The sequence below is a fragment of the Triticum aestivum genome, chromosome 5A, assembly GCF_018294505.1.
Source record: "Triticum aestivum cultivar Chinese Spring chromosome 5A, IWGSC CS RefSeq v2.1, whole genome shotgun sequence".
Classification (NCBI taxonomy): domain Eukaryota; kingdom Viridiplantae; phylum Streptophyta; class Magnoliopsida; order Poales; family Poaceae; genus Triticum; species Triticum aestivum.
Window position 1 is genome coordinate 373,580,603 of NC_057806.1, and position 18,618 is coordinate 373,599,220.

Here is an 18,618-nt window from a genome sequence, read left to right on the forward strand (position 1 = left end):
TCGGCCCTGTGGTGCTGATGTCAGGGCCGGCATGGCAACAGTGCCACGCCGCACGGAGATCTTCCAGGGTACGGCGTGCTGTGGCCATGCCTGCCCTTGGTAAGGGGCGGGGGTGGGCTTTGCTGTAGCCACGCTCCTGCCCTGTCCCCTTTGATGAAGTCATGGGGTTTGTTGGAGTCGCAGGCCGACTCCCCAAAGCCGGCTTCTCTGGCAGTCGTCCCTGGGGCTCGGCCGTGAGCGGGCAGTCGGCCGTCTTGCCGTCGACTCCTTAGGAGGCGGCTCTTCATCCTGGGGTCTTGAGGGGCGCAGCCTGCCCCGATGTCTTGAAAGGTTCTGGGGCTCGGGTTGGCCTACCCGTGGCCCATTACTCCGACATAATCTCTCAAGTGCAGGTGTGTCCTCAATGACCATACCGTGGTACACATCTTGTGATGTCTTCCTGCCGCACCAGCAACACACATAAATAGTCCGGAGAGTCATGGAGGTGATGTGGAAGGTACCAAACCCATTGATCGCCTAAAGACGAAGGTACTCGAGTGCAGTACAGCCACGGAGGAGGCGCTCCATGTCACCATTTGAGAGGCATATGGCGACGAGCTCGAGGTGCTTCAGTCGTGGTAGAATAAGAGCAGGCGCGTCATTAAGGGGGGATGACAGTTCCTGAACTTGGCGACGCACAACATGGGCGCGAGGCGGAGTGCTTACGTTGGCAGCGACCGCATATGCCCATCATCAAAAGTGAGCTCCTCGAGCTGATCTAGGACGGGGGATCGGAACTAGTCGTCAAGCTTGGCTCGGTCCTTGCAGTTGGAATGGGACTTGCCCATTCTAAGGCCTTTGGTTGGACCAAGGTGACTGCCGAGGATCTTGGAGAATGCATCCAAGCTTTTGTGATAGCCATGGCAGAGCTCGTGGGTGTCGATGAGGTCGAGAGGGCTGGAGTTCCATAGGGGGCGCCACCGCCGGGAAAGGACGGTTGTCCACACCCCATATTTTATTGGGAGGAGGGAGATGATGACTCTCAACATATCAACGGGGAGGCTGATGATGAAGTCTAGGCCTACTGGAGTCGCTTGGTGTTCTAGATCGCCCCGCCTCTACTTGTTGGCAGCCCCGTTCTCCACCTCCGAAGTCTCCTTGTCCGCGGCACTTTCTAATAGAAATGGGAGTACATGGAATATTTAGTTAAAATAGGGCAATAGAAAAGTGTATTGGTAACTAGAAGTTATTAGGTAGGAATATAGTAAGAAAAGGGAATAACAATTGCTTGCTTAAATACTACACAATTCATTTGACATTGCTGGGTAAGTCAACATGTAGATAGTTGAAAAGAAAACTTACTTCGAACAAAGTCTGGATGGATGATTTTGTCTAGGAAATTAGCATATATCTCATGACCAGGCCCTTTTATGTGCAGTGCAATTTTAGTGCCAGCTTTCAGTACATAAAACTTTGCAATTTCTTTCCACAAGCCAGTGCAAAAATAGGAGTCACCATGTTCATCAAGTCTTACGGTAGCAATGATTGTAAATCCATGGTTTGTGTGCAGTATGACATCCATGGTGCCTTCATCTAGGTAAAGGGAAAATTTGTGCACTACAAAATCTGTTGCATAGCAAGGGATGTTCTGCAGAAAATGGTAGGATTGTTAAAGAAAATATGGTAACATGCAAATATGGGCCCAAATTGAAAGAACTATACAACAGTTGAAATCGAAAGACAAAAATCTATAATTAAATAGATAGGGTAAACAAGATTTCATGGAAATATGAGAGTAATAGAAAGAACAATACATCATTAATTTGTCTAATATAGAAAGAATGGGGGATCCTCTTTGATGTATATAGTGCATGTGGCACCTTTTATCTAAATCTAGCAATATTTAGAATATGTTCAGGAAAGTAGGCAATGCCAACCGATTTAGGGTGAGACTGAACATATCGCGCGCGTCCTTAAGTCATCTGGTACGGTGAGATGGAATCTCCGGCGGAGGTCGCAAAGTCCTGAAGTGTCGGCGCACTGTACATTGTATGAATGAAAGAAAACCCTCAAATCAGGTCGAATAAAAATGAATTCACGGCGATTTCTGCCGGGTGATTAAAGGAGGCAGATGAACTGGGATAAGAGATGAGATAATATCTCGTTAAATTAGTTACCTTGTCATCCATGAGAAAGAACCCTCAGTACGACAGATTCCCCAACCGAGCAGAGCTGGGTCGACCACGAGCAGCATCGAGAAAGTCGACGACGATAGGCGGCGGCAAGCGGAAGTGGCGAAATGCGGTGGGCTTTGCCGGCAGCCTGGCAGCGGCGGAAAGCATCGAGCTAAGTGTTTACGGCCGCGATAGGCGGTGTCATGGCATAGACGCGGAGGAGCTTTGTGCAGGTGTGAATGGGGAACGTACCGGAGGGGCCGAGGGGGTGGCGGGCGGGGTGAGGGTTTTTGTGACGTGGGGATGGTGAGGGTTTCTTTTTGAATTGGGTGGTGAGGGTTTTCTTTCCCACAAAGAATTTTGGGGGCGACGGTTTGCTAGAGCGAACCGTGTGTGATTGACGCAGCACGCAAAATGAAAGTCATTGCGCACGGTTCCAATATTGGGAACTATGTGTGATTGACGTACTACCTCTGTCCTGGTTTATTGGTCCCCCGTTGTAATTTTTACCAAAATTTGGCGAAATATTTAACATACTCAGACATAGATAATAAGCGTACACGTACATAAGCATAGTTCAACCATAAGTTGTACATAATTCAACTGCATTAATCATACTCAAGCGTATATATATAGTTCGATCCATCCCACGTCTCATCTCACAGGCCGGCATGATCCTGAAGCTTCTCCAGGTACTCGGCGTACGCGATGTGCATCACCATGCGAGAATACTTCTGCTTGAAGGAGCCAACAGCCTGTCCTCTTGCATGCGCCAGAACACTTAGATACGCGTCATGAAGCATCTGGTTGCAAAATGGGCATCCATAGCCGCCATTCCAGGTCCTAATATGCCTGTTATGAATTCCCGCATAAAGCTCCCTTAGGATTTGCCTGTTGTACGCCTCTAGACATCTTCATCCTCGCTGTCCACGTCGTCAGACATCACCTATACAAATAGTAAAACAAATATGGCATCAAATCAATGATTACATGTTGTGAAATAGGATTAGGAATTTATGGCTATTTATTTATACATATCTAGAGGTTATGGTTTGATTTTTAAGCACATTCGTCTATGTACAGACCAATCTTGAAAAAAATAATGGCACAAACATACGTAGGTCATTGAAAATCAATTGTCAAGCCCTGGCTAGGAATTATTAGCATGAACACTAACCCTAGTCGGATTACTAGTAGAAATCATTTTCACAGATGAAACAACTAATCACTTATCACCTATACCATTCAAACAATCAATACACTACACAGATCTAATGAAACTTACTCAGATTTCAAGGATTGGGAGAACATAACCATAGGATTTCTATTCCAAAATGGGGGAGGAAGGAGTAACCAGAGAAACCATATGATCTACTTGACACATAAATGGGTATAGACGACTAACCAGTTGTCCATCGTCGTCGGAGTCGTCACTGGAGTCGTCACCAGAGTGGTCGTCGGAGTCGGTGTGGAACTCCGCCTCCGGCTATGGAAGCTCGACAACGTCGACGACGTTAGGGTGCAGCATAACTCACCAGCGGTGACGGCAACCTCTGTCTCCATCTCCACGCCGTGCTCCGATGCTTTAGCAGCCCCGGCATCGCCACTCCCTCCGATGGGGTGCTTCGGCGGCATCCTCATACACTAATGGCTTTGAGGACTGAGAGCGGCATCGAGGATGCAAGCAGAGAGAGAGAGAGGATTGTGTGTGTGTGTAGCGAGGATGGGGGTGAGGCCGCTCGGGCGCACCACTAATATGCAGTAGTGGGAGTTGTGGGAGAGATGCGGGCGGCGGTCAAATCGATGGCTCGCCTCCCGGTGAGCCTGCGCACCGAACTGCTGGCATGCCTACCAAAGTTTCACACAGCTACTTGCACGCCTCCCGATGACACTGCGCAGCGAGCACGCCTCCGTCAATTCACACACTTGCACGCATGCCTCCCCATCTGCCTGCACGGCGGACACGTCCCGTCAACTCACGCTTGCTCGCACGACACACGGGTCGCGCGGCGGCACGTATATTGTTTTTCTATTTGGATGATGAATGTTGCCGCTTTATTGCTTAACCGAAGCATGGCACATATCCATTGTTGGTCTAACACTCACGGTTAGAATAAATAATCTGTTTGGGATATTGGTTCCCAATTATTAATAATCTCCCATCTGTAATTAGATAAAGATTACATCAAAACTGGTCTCAAATTGGACAAAAAAGTACAATGCCACTTTGTATTGGATGTACTAGAATAAGTTTTGGATGTACTAGAATAAGTTTTGGATGTACTAGAATTTAAAAAAGTACAATGCCACTTTGGGATATTCATGAACTTCAAATAAGTTTTGGATGTACTAGAATTTAAAAATCAAGATTCTCAATGTTTGAAATTTGTTGCACGGGGAGTAAACATGCACCCAATGAGACACATGTGTTTTTGCAATCCAGTTAGGTGAACCATCACGTGTGCATGTAGCTCAAATTTGATATTTGCACATTATACCCATAGAAAATCAATCAATCAATGTACTAAAACGTCTTAGTGATCTCTATGATTTTTTTGAAATTAAAACGTCCCTCCTTTGGTAACATGTATGTTCACCACGGGATAGTTAATTTAACATGCATCGTAATTGCGGTAGATTTGTGGTGTGTGTGTGGGTGTGTGTGTCTGGGGGTGGCGGGTGGCTCGCAGTACAGTACGAGTTGTGAGCCACCGTGTGGGTTGGTCGTTTTGTTAGGCAGGTCGGTACCACATCAGAGTCGTGAAATCGTTATTTAAAACATTACACAACCCTGTCCACTACAAAAAAAGACACATCCGTGACATTTTGGGCCGAACCATTTTCTTTCTGTCATACTTATGACACTTCTATGACGATAATTGTGACAAAACCCGGTATCATCATAGATGTGGTGGGGTCCTACTTCTATGACAAACAATCATGACAGAAAATGGGCTTTTCATCCTGGGCGGTCCGGAGACGCAGCTGCATGACATTCTTTGGGCTGTCCATGTCGAAAAAATCATGGTAGAAGCATGGGCGAGGAAAATATCAGGGAGTTCCTGGTTACGGTGGCTGGTCGGGGGCTGAGCGATGCGTGATTCTCTTGTACGTACGCGTGTGTGTGCGAGGCATTGGGCTCTAACTGAACCCGAGCGAGGCATTAGGCTCTAACTGAACCCGAGCGATTGCACTGCAGGCTACATGTTACTGAACCCGAGTGATCGATCGATCCCTTGCTGTTAATTGAACCCGAGTGATTCCTTCGCTACTGTTGCTAACTGAAGCCAATCGAACACTGCTGCCTTCTTCTCTGGATGAACAGTGAGCATTATTGAGGTGTTTGGATGAACAGTTCCTGGTGGGGGGTTGGATGAACAGGACCCCATGGTTGTAGAGGACATTGCCGCTGGATGAACAGTACCCCCGATCGATCGAGCCGGTGGATGAACAGGACCCCGTGGAGGGCTGGTTGAAAAGTAGCAGGTGGAGGGCTGGTTGAACAGTAGCCGGTGGAGGGCTGGATTAACAGTAGCCCATGGAGGGGTGGTTGAACAGGACCCCGTGGAGAGGGCTGGTTGAACAGTAGCCGGTGGACGCTCGATGAAAAGGAGCCCGTAGCTGAACAGTCACAGGTGGAGGCTGGAGGAGGTCGACGGTGGATGAACAGTAGCCCGTGGAGTCCTGTTTTGCGGTACGCCACACCCCTCCCGATGAACAGGACCCTCGTTTCAAATGTAGCACTCCAACACAAGTCCATTTCCTCCGTTTTGCGGTACGCCACACCCTTCCCGATCAACAGGACCCTGTTTCGACCGTAGGAGGTCCAACAAAAGTCCGTTTCCTCTGTTTTGCGGTACGCGAGACCCCTCCCGATGAACATGACCTCATTTCCACCGTGGCCGGTCGAACACAAGGCCATTTCCTCCGTTCTGCGGTACACTAGGCCTCTTTGCATCACCTGTTCCGTCCAAGCCGGTTGGCTCCCAATGAACACGACGACGCATTCCGTTCTGACCCAGCCGGTTGCCTCCCCATGAACACGACGACGACGCAACTTCTCCGTTCTGACCTAGCCATGTACACGAGCCCTGGCCATACGTATGCGCGAGTAGGCGTTCGAGACCCCGCCCGTATGTACGTACGTGGCCGTATTTTCTTTCTTGCACCCTGGTCGTTGTACATACGTGTACATGCTACGTGTGCGCGCCTCTACTACGACACGTGCCCTTCCTTAAACGGCCACGGTTTATCGCTATAGCCTGCAGACAGACCGATCGTATGTATGTACACGTTCACGACTGGAATGACAACGCTACGTACGCTTCGACCAGGTGGGTCCCGACTATCAGGCACTTCCTTCCATGCGAAGATGTAGCTGGTGGGTCCCAGCAGTCAGGGGGCGAATATTTTTTCCCGTAATATGGACGCACTTCATTGCATGCGAAGATATAGGTGGTGGGTCCCAACAGTCAGGGGGGAAACATTTTTTTTCACGAAATACGGTGGCCCGTCCGGTGGGTCCCTGCTGTCAGATGGAGGAATAATTATTTTACGCGTAATAAGGAGGCACTTCCTTGCTGCGTCCATGGACCCAGCTGTCAGCTTCTCAATGTACAGTACTCTTGCGATGGAAGTTGTTGGTTGACCACCACGCCGCGCCGAGAGCACCAAGGCGGTGGACGACTTTGAGGCCTAGGAAGGGAACGACATGGAGCTGTGGAAGACGCGGAAGTGGATGCCCACGCGGAGAGGAGTCGGAGGGTTCACTAGTTCGGCTGTGGTGTGAGGCTGTCGTCGCCGCAGGGCCTGGCGAGCGGTGGGAGTGGTAGGGGCGGTGAGGCCTCCGTGGCAGCATAGCCGGCCACGGGAGGCAAGAGCACGCGGTGGTTTGGATGGCTGGAGCAAGAAAATCAGAGGTTGAAGAAGCAGGACGACCGTTGGATGTTAACAATCCAACGGTCACTGGTGATAGAATTGTTTGTTGACTAAGTTGACAAAGGCCTCTGTCCGCGTCAACTTAATAGGCCCACAAGTCAGCCTCCCACTATGATGGGTCCCAGCTAGCAGGGGGAGTATTCATTTTTTTGCGTAATAAGTAGGTACTTCCTTGCGTGCGAAGATATAGCTGGTGGGTCTGAGCTGTCAGCGGGAGTATTCATTCTTTTTGGTGTAATAAGGAGGTACTTGCTTGCGTGCAGCCATGGACCATGTGGGTCCCAACTATCAGCCTCTCCATGTATGTCCCTCTTCCAATGTTGTCATTTGTTGAGAACATTGACCACGCCGTGCCAAGAACACCAGCGTGATGGACGACAGCGAGACCCAGGAAGGGAATGACCCGGAGGCGACAAAGCCATAGTAGTGGAGTGATGTGGGTGAGTAGAGGGATGGCCTGACCAGCGGTAGGAGTAGTAGGGGGCGGTGAGGCCTGCGCGACAGCATAGCCGGCCACGGGAGGCGGGAGCAGGCAGTCTCGCCGGTGCTAGATTTGTCGGCTGGAGCAAGAAGATCAGAGATTGAAGAAACACGACGGCCGTTGGATTGACATCCAATGGTTATGTCTACTAGAATCGTTTGTTGTCGTATATAATAAGTAAAAAAATCTTGCATACGCGTCAACTTAATAGGCCCACAAGTCAGACCATTCCCTATTTTTTAATAATTTATATATAGCTCATTGCAACTTCTTATGCAATTTATTACAGTCCGTTTTTTTGTTGCCCAGGGCCAGGGTTAAAAATTTAAACGAAATTTCACATATTTCTGTGGGTTCCAAACTATTTTTAATACCGAAATGTCGATCCAGATTTAAAGTACTTTGAATATATATTTGATTTAGGTTAAAGCCCTATGAAATTGGAATCTAAAAATGTGAAAAAAATCAGAAATTATAAAGTAATTGCCAATTTGTCATCTGTTTTTTATATTTATAACCCATTTCATATTACTTTCAAGATTTGCAGGCGTCTTGAAAGAGTTGCAGCCCATCAGGGCGTAGAAAAATAAGTAGGCCTAGATTGGGTATTCTTTAGAAAAAATAAACTGGGCTTATTTTCACAAACAAAAAATAGCTGGGCTGGTCATGTGGTGAACATAAAATATAAACCTGGGCTAGGCGGGCCACAACCTAGTTGAAACTGTGCTCCGTCTTAACAATAACAAAAAAATACTGCTCGAGTAGCTACGTCCCAGGTGTGAGCCGGTCTTGTGCTGTTCTCTTGTCTATTGACTATATACACTAACAACGTCATGGGTCCCAGATGTCAGGAAACCACTAGCAGGAAGCATTTTCTTTTTCCGTACGCTGACAATGGAATTTATATATATATATATATATATATATATATATATATATATATATATATATATGAGGAATTTCCTTGCGTCCGGCCATGGACATGGTGGGCCCCTACTGTCATCCTCTCCACGTACAGTCCTCTGTCGATTCTCCTTGTTTGTTGACCATGTTGACAACACGAGAGAGAGGCGCCGCGACGAGCACAGCAAAGCGCGCGGAGGATGATAGCGAGGACTCGGAGGTTGGCGTTAATGATTTATGAGACGATGGGGCGGCGATGCATGCGCTGAGGCGCATCCAGCCGTGGGAGCCAGAAGCAGGCGGCCCCGCCGGCGCTGGTTTGGTTTTGGCAGCTAGAGGAAGACAGGACTGAAGAAACACGACACTCTATAAAAGCAGCAGTAGTACTTAACAACCTTAACTAAAACCAACAGGGGAACTTAACAACCATAGCTAAAAGCAGTATGAGTACTTATACAGGTTCAACCGTAAAAAGCATGCCTCGAACAGTGCTACTTTGCCTACAGTTAACCAAAGGGTGAGGCCGCCAAACCCCAGGACAAGGCCCAGGCGCCACCCCGCGCATCCACAACCTTCTGAAAGCGGCTTCATCTCGCAATGTGGTCAATAAACAGGATATTCGCTTTAGAGCCGTGGAAAAGTAGGGACATAATATTCTGTCTTATTCTCCAAGATGGATGGGCCTTCATTATTTGAGACCACCCATGAATAAGTATCTTTTCAGCTCCAAGGGGAATGGAGTAGATCGACATAAACATCATGTTGTGACCAAGCGCAAGTCTGACCCGACCATGGCCAGGCATGTGTATAGGAAAAATAGACCTGGGCAGTTCCTGTTTCAAGAAGATCACAACTGTAAAAATGTGCATAAGCAAGAGTTTATGAACAACATATATAACAGAAAATAGCTCGTACCGTATGTTTCTCAACACAGTTGGACTTGTTCAATGAGTGCAGCAGTGGCACACATATCCCACGTGACCTTCCACCATTGAAACGCCCCACAAGAACCTCAAGACGATCAATAAAGTGTAGGAACTTGTGGATGTCATCCAAGTCAAGTTCAGTGCCATGAGTAACAGCCGAGTTCTTATAGAATAACAAATGAGTAGCCTGCTTAACTCTAAAAAACCCTACACATGCCACCAATAATAAGAAAATATTAGTTAGAAGTAGCATCTTCATGAGAGATTCGTTGCTACTTCTGAAGTTAAACTAGCAGTGTGACTCGCGCATTTGCGCGGCTAGATTTTCCATATGTTATATTTGTATTAAGATTTTGTAATATAATTCACCGCTTTATCAATCATTTGAAATATATTACACTTCATGTCTCAGTGCTTGGCGATTGATTGTGTAAAATCATTGTTCATAATGGTCCCTAGCTTTCCCTCTTCTACTCTCCGTCAATCTGTGTTAATTTTCTTATAAATTCATTCATTGGTATCTTAAATATAAATTTAGTGTTTTCTTATATATACACCTTCTGGATAATATTATTATAGTTGTGTTTTATTTGGTACAGTGACATGCCTGTAAATATCTATGTTGCATCATGATGGATATATGGTAATGCAGAATCAATAATATTGCCTCAAATCGTGAGAAATAAAAATTGTTGTCTTACTCCCAGTGACAAGCTTTACGTTAGCCATTTTTTTCCTCATATACAATTCCATTACAAAATTTAGTTTTTTTTGAAGATTACTCCTAGACCCCCGCACCCTATTAGAAGAAAAATTCCTCAAATAACATAATAATCTCATAAAAATAATACACTGGGTCAAAATAAATAACAAGGATCATCACCATACGCCAACGCCATTCATGATTCTTTCCAATAGTGACTAATTTGTTTTGCAATAGCTTAAATGTTTTACAATAAATAAAATGCATTGCTGCATATTTTATCTGATTTACTGCTATGTTTCAAAAACATTCTCTCCCTCAGCCCCTCTAATGGAAGTTTGTTCTCTTTGTTTGTGCTCGTGTTTTTTTTTCATATTTCATTGATCATCAACAATAGTTGATGTACCTACGTAATTACGCTCCTAGTCCTAGGTGATATACTTGTTATTTCATTTTCGAAAGAAAACATTTGTTTCCGTACTCCTAAGTTCACAACTCCATACTTCAAAAAAACATCCACTACTCCACTCCATGCCCCTATTCCATCAGCCCATTATAAAATTCAGTAGTACTAAACGGACACACGCTCTCAAAAAAATAGACACACATTTTTTAAGTCGTAGATGCAAGTTGCAAGAAAATAGGTACTGTACAATATTTCCTTTTTGCTTTCACTCACGCCTCCCAGGTCACAATAGGCCCATTGGTCAACTTTCTTTCCATCTCTAGAAGTCTCCATATCTCTTTTGTGAGAAGATAAACAGATCCCCTTTCTCTACTCTATCATTATAGTCCCTCAAGCTGGCTGTACCAAATCGAATGGCACGCTACTACATCACCAAAGCTACGAAGGAGATGCTCTTGGAGGTCAAGTCTGGCGTAACGGAGGTGTGCGTTTGAGCCGCAGATCTTGCGTCGCCTACCAGCAAGGACGCATCTCACTATTTCTGCTTTGTAGAGGCAGATCGGTTGCCGGGTAGGCCACCGGAGATTATGACAGGTGCTGCTTGCTGCTAGGTTCTCCAAGAGTGTCTGCTCTCCTGTTCGTGGCTTTGGGAAAGAGAGCCGTGTCGTTGGGTTGAACGACCATCTTCTCCGTTGCATTCCATGTCTAAGGCGGAGCAGTAAGGACAGGTATGAATCTCTCCCTACTCTCCCGTTATTCTCTTAATTCTTCTCTTGCTTGGCACAATATATGTACTTTGTAAGTGGATTTACTTTGTTGACTTTTAAATAAAGTCAGAGGGAAGGTTGATTTACATGTTCTGTTAAATTATAATTTGGGAGATGACCTCATACTTTGTTTTGCTGTTCATCTAACGGTCATTAATTAGATATACATTATAGAGATTTTTGGCTTGACATTATTTTTTAGTTTACATTCTACCCAACTTTGATTATTGCCTCTTCAACATATCTGTAGCCATTATATGGAGCTTCATACAACAAAGCGTATGTCCATTATATCCATCCACTATGTATAGCCCCGATGTATATTTTTTATATAGTGATTGGTCTCTTTTCATTTAAAGAGTTTGTAGGCAAAGGCGGGTTTTGGGCTTCCTCATTGCTGGTGCCATCGCCTTTCACCCATTAAATTGCTACAACTTTGCATCATTTCTACTTCGTCAAGAGTGGCTTATTCTTGACATGTAAGTTTCCCCATTGTAGGTGGTTTAATGGTATTATTTTTTTGTTGATAACATATATTAGCAAGTTATACTACCTATATGTATATTTAGGACAAAGCAAGAAGGATTAAACATATTAACTGAAATTTGGTTCATATATCTTAATCGACATGCAATGGATTTTTTGCCTATGCTGTAGGCGATGCCTATAATATTGCAGTTTTTCCTCACGGTCATGGTTTTCTTGAACGAAACAGGCCATAGGCTAGAATAGTTGTTACCAAGCATATAAAATTCACCAAAAGTGCATGTCCTAATGTATTTAAAATAATTATAATGTAATATGTTTTTGATAGTGCTAACATTTGACCTTTGTTATCTGGTAAGTGTCCTCCTTATATTAATGGATATCAATTATTCTTACTATTATCTTAGTAAACATAAATAGTTTGCCTTACTTTCAACATAATTATTGTATAATTTTTGTGCTTCCCACCCAATGAGCTCTGCAATTTTGAGACCGATATATTAAGATTTTTTCGGTCTCCTCGTAAAATCAAGTGCAGCTTATAGTAGTTGTACGGTAATTAATTTGGCATCTTTTCATTGCAAACTAAACATAATCGGGAAGTTACTGTTCAAATTAGCAGAATGTATGCTTACCGAGGTGTTACAATTTCTGTATATATATACCACAACTCTTGTCAATTTCCTTTGTACCTGCTTTGTGAGATCACCACATGACATATACCACCATCTTCTTGTAACAGATATATCGTGGGTAGTTCAAAGTTAGCAATCCTGAAAAAACAACCTCAAAACTCAAAGTTAGCAATATGAAGAAGTTGAGAGACGTAAATAAATCAAATATGGTCCATTCTAGCTGATATTGCCATATCATATCTTAGAAGTCTGATACAATACCCGATTTGGTTGATTTTTGTGCCTCATTCTAGTAATTTCTTGTAATGTTCTTCTTTTGTAAAACATTTTCTTCTTCTTCTAGTGTTCCTTTCATAGTTCTATCTATCTTGATCATTTTTGTTAAGTTTCTTCTGCACACATATGGAGTTAGTCAAGTATAGTAATATTGGTTAACAAACAGAGCCACTATTCATTAGTTGATAACTAATAACTGATAAAAGATACTATTCCATACCTGCCAAGAAGTTCCTGGGCTTCGATTATATCTAGACCTATATAATTCTGGTGGAATTGGTAATCAATGGTAAATTTCTTAGGTATTTTCCCTGCAAATAACAAAATATCTTGTAACATTACTGGATTGAACTTCTGCACCGTCAAGGTCACAATAGGGACAGTTTAGTTGTGGATTAAATCCTCATTCAAAAAATAAGGAAACTTTGTCCGTAACGTAACTCCTATTTTTATGACCCCTAGAGTTTTTTATTATTATTGATTCCACATGCTTCATTTGGATGATTAATCCAATCACAATAAATTTGGAGATTAATTGCTTCACATTTAGAAAGATTAAATAGATAAAAGTCTTATTTCAAACTATAGAGTATAGAGTATAGACATACCTGAGCATTGTTTATTTCATCTACCTGTTATTGTACTTAATACATACCAATTATTATAATTATAATTTAACCTATACAGATAGTAGCATGAACTCGGGTGGGCCTGTCAAAACAATAAAATATAATTAGGGATTGTTGTCCGAAAAATAGAGAAATCTGTAACATGTAATGCATTTTTTGTCCATCAAAATTATATCGAGGCTAATAAGCTCATCAACAATTGTCGTTAAGTAATTAAGCTTCTTGTATGCCATATTTTTTGGGGTTTAATAGGAGTTGGAAACAACTGATAAAGTACCTATGAAAATTTTATGTTGATAAGTGAATTTAGTAATAGTAGTATTTACTAACCTTGATGATTCAGGTTAGAGACAACTCAGAAGGTTGGGCCTGACTTTGTCGGGACTCGAGCTGAACCTGACATTGAAGCTTGGCTAATTTTCTTGTTTTTCCATCACTGAATCACTGGATGCATCAGATAATCGTCAGACTTCGATTTTGCTGGTGGCGCATTGGTTCATAGCAGATTAGGCTGACTTCGATTTTCCAAAAAATATTGATCCTACATCTTGGGCTGCCCTGCGTGTGCTGGATGTGGCCGGTCGAGTGCCTTTATATTTGTCATTGGCTTGGCAGAGTCCATGTGGATTTTTTTCCAGAGGCGTATGGCCCTTGCTGATTAATCTGTGTGGAGTTTTGCCTGCCTTATTTGCACTCACCAATTTGTGGTTGTGTCGGACACATTGATGGAGATGGCTAGATTTTTCTTTTTGAGGTTTGGAGACGTGCTAGATGACAGGCGTCTGGGCCCTTGCTGATTAATCCGTGTCGAGTTTTGCTTGCCTTATTTGCACTCACCAGTTTGTGGTTGTGTCGGACACATTGATGGAGATGTGCTAGATTTTTCTTTTTGAGGTTAGGAGACGTGCTAGATGACAGGCGTGTCAGGCAACTATTTGTACCCCATAATAGTTATATGTAACTTTTGTATATCTTTAAATCTCAGCCATTGTTATCAAATATTGACGGTGCACATAATTTGATGTATGTGGATAAATGTGACGACTTTTTTTACTTCTATTTTAAGTATATAATAGAAGATTGTGATTAGTTAGACAGAATAGGTGGATTAAGAAGTAACATGGATGAACAATTGGAACGACGGCAGGGTGGAAGATCGCAGTGAAGATGAGACCAGGTTATGCTATTTCCATCAACATTCATGCGCCAACTTTCAATCCGTAACACTTGAGAAAGTTTATCCAAGTTCGGCCATAAAAAAGTAGTGATCTTCTTGGTTCATGAACCCACCTCGAAACTTATATCCATGGCATGTCTTCACTGTGACCATTAAACTGGTGTATTCAGTTATGGCAAGGCCGAGCATCTTGAGTACATGTGTTCTGGCAGAGCAAGGAATGCACTGCAAGAAAAATAATATGAGAACACAATGTATTCCCTATATCCAAATCTAGACATAATTTCCTTATTCATGTCAGTGTTGACCATGGTACTAGTACCTTTTATCCAAATATAGCAATCCAAATTTCCAAATTAGTCAATAGCATGTTAAAAAAACTCCACCCTCACGGATAGAAAAGAGGATTCTAGGAACATACTATGCGCGTTTTAAAATCCTGTGTTAGGATGAGAAGGAACAAGTGTAGCGTCTTGCCGAGGGCGCAGAAACCTGTAGGGTCCTCGCACTTTGGGCACTACAAATGAAACACACTAGATTCAGTAGGAAGAAAAATGCATCAACGGCGGCGGCTAACATACTGCTACCTCTTGAGCACTGCGTTGGTTTTCCCTTGAAGATGAAAGGGTGATGCAACAAAGTAGCGTAAGTATTTCCCTCAGTTTTTGGGAACCAAAGTATCAATCCAGTAGGAGGCCACATGCAAGTCCCTCGTACCTACACAAACAAATAAGAACCTTGCAACCAACGCGATAAAGGGGTTTTCAATCCCTTCACGGTCACTTACGAGAGTGAGATCTGATAGCGGTTGTCAAACTTATTGCAAACTTCTCATAGTATTCAATGCACTTTTTATGATAGTTTTTATTATACCGATCTTGGATGCCTATCATATTAGGACTAAATTCATAACCAAAGAAAATTACCATGCTGCTCTAAAGGACTCTCAAAATAATATAAGTGAAGCATGGGAGATCAATAATTTCTATAAAATTAAACCACCACCGTGCTCTAAAAGATATAAGTGAAGCACTAGAGCAAAATTATGTAGCTCAAAAGATATAAGTGAAGCACATAGAGTATTCTAATAAATTCCAATTCACGTGTGTCTCTCCCAAAAGGTGTGTACAGCAAGGATGATTATGGTAAACTAAAAAGCAAGGACTCAAATCATACAAAACGCTCCAAGCAAAACACATACCATGTGGTGAATAAAAATATAGCTCCAAGTAAAGTTACCGATGGACGAAGACAAAAGAGGGGATGCCTTCTGGGGCATCCCCAAGCTTAGGCTTTTGGTTATCCTTGGATTGTACCTTGGGGTGCCTTGGGCATCCCCAAGCTTAGGCTCCTGCCACTCCTTGTTCCATAATCTATCAATCTTTACCCAAAACTTGAAAACTTCACAATACAAAACTTAAAAGAAAATCTCATGAGCTCCGTTAGTAAAAGAAAACAAACCACCACTTCAAGATACTGTAATGAACTTATTTTTTATTTATATTGGTGTTAAACCTACTGTATTCAAACTTCTGTATGGTTCATAAACTCTATTACTAACCATAGATTCATCAAAATAAGCAAACAACACACGAAAAACAGAATCTGTCAAAACAGAACAGTCTGTAGTAATGTGTAGGTTTCGAATACTTCTGGAACCCCAAAAATTCTAAAATAAATCGCTGGACGTGAGGAATTTATCTATTAATCATTTGAAAAAAATAATTAACTAAATATCACTCTCCAGTAAAAAATGGTAGCAAATCTTGTGAGCGCTAAAGTTTCTGTTTCTTACAGCAAGATCGCAAAGAATTTCCCCAAGTCTTCCCAAATGTTCTACTTGGCACAAACACTAATTAAAAGCATAAAACCACATCTAAATAGAGGCTAGATGAATTATTTATTAGTAAACAGAATCAAAAAACAAGGAACAAAAGTAAAATTGGGTTGCCTCCCAACAAGCACTATCATTTAACGCCCCTAGCTAAGCATAAAAGCAAGGATAGATGTAGGTATTATCATATTTGGTATGCAATCCATAAGTGGCTCTCATTATAGATTCATAAGGTAATTTAATTTTTTTCTAGGAAAGTGTTCCATGCCCTTCCTTAACGGAAATTGGAATCTAATATTCCCTTCTTTCATAACAATAATTGCACCAATCATTTTAAGGAAAGGTCTACCAAGAATAATAGGACATGAAGGATTGCAATCTATATCAAGAACAATGAAATCTATGGGCACGTAATTCCTATTTGCAACAATAAGAACATCATTAATTCTTCCCATAGGTTTCTTAATGGTGGAATCCGCAAGATGCAAGTTTAAAGAACAATCATCAAATTCACGGAAACCTAGCAAATCACACAAAGTTTCAGGAATCGTGGAAACACTAGAACCCAAATCACACAAAGCATAGCATTCATGATCTTTAATTTTAATTTTAATAGTAGGTTCCCACTCATGATGAAGTTTTCTAGGGATAGAAACTTCCAATTCAGCACAAATATGTTTAGTAAAAGCTTTATTTTGACTATAAGCATGCAGAGAATTTAGCATGGATTGCAACAAGGAAATACAATCTATTAAAGAACAATTATCATAATTAAATTCCTTGAAATCCAAGATAGTGGGCTCATTGCTATTTAAAGTTTTAACCTCTCCAATCTCACCTTTATCAATTTTTGCATCAAGATCTAAAAACTCCGAATCATTGGACGCCTTCTAACTATAGTTGACTCATCTCCAGTCCCATCATTATCAATATTAATATTACAAAACAAATATTTAATAGGGGACACATCAATAACTTTTAGATCTTCATCATTATTATCATGGAAACTAGAAGAACACACTTTCACAAAGCAAACTTTTTAGCATGCATCCTAGCGGTGCTTTCTTTGCACTCATCAATGGGAATTCTCATAGCTTTGAGAGACTCATTGATATCATGCTTAGGTGGAATAGATCTAAGTTTCAAAGAATCAACATCAAGGGAAATTCTATCCACCTTCCTAGCCAACTCATCAATCTTAGACGATTTTTCTTCAATCAAAGCATTGAGACTCTTTTGCGAACTAATAAATTCTTTAATATTAGATTCAAAATCAGAGGGCATCTTATTATAATTTCCATAAGAATTTTTGTAGTAATTACCATAATTATTAGAGGAATTACTAGGAAACGTCCTAGGATTAAAATTACCTCTATATGCGTTATTACCAAAATTGTTCCTACCAACAAAATTCACATCCATAGATTCATTATTATTCTCAATCAAGGTAGACAAAGGCATATCATTAGGATCAGAAGAAACACTCTTATTAGCAAATAATTTCATAAGCACATCCATCTTTCCACTCAAAACATTGACTTCTTTTATAGCATGCACTTTTTATTAGTAGATTTTTCAGTGCGCCATTGAGAATAATTGACCATAATATTATCTAGGAGTTTCGTAGCTTCTCCTAAAGTGATTTCCATAAAAGTGCCTCCCGCGGCCGAATCTAAAAGTTTCTAGACGCAAAATTCAATCTAGCATAATTTTTTTGTATAAACATCCAAAGATTCAAACCATGTGTAGGGCAATTATGTAACATTAATTTCATCCTCTCCCAAGCTTGTGCAAGATGTTCATGATCAAGTTGCTTAAAATTCATAATATCGTTTCTAAGAGTGATGATCTTAGCAGGAGGAAAATACTTAGAGATAGAAAGCATCTTTGCACTTATTCCATGAATCGATACTATTTTTAGGCAAAGACGAAAACAATGTTTTAGCACGATCTCTAAGGGGAAACGGGAATAACTTCAGTTTAATAATATCATTATCCACATCTTTCTTATTTTGCATATCACACAAATCAACAAAGTTGTTTAGATGGGTAGCGGCATCTTCACTAGGAAGGCCGGAAAACGGATCTTTCATAACAAGATTCAGCATTGGTAAGAGCAGCAATCGGAGTGCTAATAAAATCATTATTGTTGGTATTGGAAAAATCACACAATTTAGTATTGTCTTGAGCCATCGTGATAAGCAAGCAATCCAACACACAAGCAAACAAGAAACAGGCAAAAAGAGACGAACTAGAAAAGAGAAGGGGAACGGACAAAGAGGGCGAATAAAACGGCAAGGGTGA

The 18,618-nt window shown here is 42.1% G+C and overlaps 1 long non-coding RNA gene across 1 annotated transcript; it reads left to right on the plus strand.

Annotated features, from left to right (window-relative positions):
* The first annotated feature begins 10,783 nt into the window (after window positions 1-10,783).
* LOC123106945 (uncharacterized) lies at window positions 10,784-14,339 on the plus strand. Its single transcript, XR_006451553.1, has 3 exons — window positions 10,784-10,992; window positions 11,063-11,238; window positions 11,637-14,339. It is a non-coding gene; the product is annotated as an uncharacterized lncRNA (long non-coding RNA).
* The last annotated feature ends 4,279 nt before the right edge of the window (window positions 14,340-18,618 follow it).